General features: G+C 40.3%; 1 non-coding gene across 1 annotated transcript; it reads left to right on the top strand.

Moving 5' to 3' along the window:
* The first annotated feature begins 351 nt into the window (after positions 1-351).
* On the top strand, positions 352-423 carry TRNAH-GUG (transfer RNA histidin (anticodon GUG)). Its single transcript has one exon. It is a non-coding gene; the product is annotated as a tRNA-His (tRNA).
* The last annotated feature ends 501 nt before the right edge of the window (positions 424-924 follow it).

The following is a 924-nucleotide window of genomic DNA, read 5'->3' as shown; positions in this document are numbered from 1 at the left end:
TGAGCACAGTGCAAGGAGGATCAGCTGGGATGCCATGACTTTGCTTTCCCTACCACTGATAAAACTGGAAAAACATGTTCTCTGAAAAGATGTGGGTGTCAAGAGAAGGATATATAGCTCCATAATGTTCCTGAGCCCGTCTCTGGGAAGTTGTGATAGCATGGACAATTAATAGAAAGGAAAGAAATATCTGGAGGCAATTTTGAGAAGACTCTAGTGTTTAATTGCTTGTAAAAATACCTAGAAACTGCTGCTGCTAAAACTTAGTGTCTACTGTAGGTGGCACCATTTGTATAAATTTTACGGACCACTAAGGCGAAGTAGAGGATTTGTGCAGTGTTCTGATAGCTTGCCGTGATCGTATAGTGGTTAGTACTCTGCGTTGTGGCCGCAGCAACCTCGGTTCAAATCCGAGTCACGGCAAACTGAAGGGTATCTTTTGGAGAGCTGTAATTGCAGGCTGCCTATCAAAAATTACCTGTCGGTGATGACAAATATTAAGACAGCAAAAGTAAGAGGAGACTTAAGCTTTTACGGGAATGTTTTGCTGAAATATTTACGTGACACAAATACTAGCTCAGTAATCCTGTTGCCAAGTGTGATTTTTAGTCTTATTTATTTTTTTAATTTAAAAGTTGATGGATATTGTGATAAATACAGCAGCACGGTGAGTGTGTAATTTCTGTTAAGTGCAGATATTTAAGATCTGGCCTGAGCAATTAAGGCCGTTTGGTTTTCACCTTTGTTAGATTTGTATGCTAATACAAAAGCCTGAATTTTTTGGAAATAGGTCATTGACAGATATGGAAATCCCACTTCCCTAGGCAGGGCTGCTTTTAGAAGGCTTGTGCTGGTGACAGATGAGAGGTGCCATCATCTGACATTGATTCCAGCCTTTCCTTTTGGATTTCCTTATCTGCTTGA

This window comes from Excalfactoria chinensis, chromosome Z (assembly GCF_039878825.1).
Source record: "Excalfactoria chinensis isolate bCotChi1 chromosome Z, bCotChi1.hap2, whole genome shotgun sequence".
Classification (NCBI taxonomy): domain Eukaryota; kingdom Metazoa; phylum Chordata; class Aves; order Galliformes; family Phasianidae; genus Excalfactoria; species Excalfactoria chinensis.
Note: the sequence above shows the minus strand (reverse complement) of the source record. Positions and strands in the feature narration are given on the sequence as shown.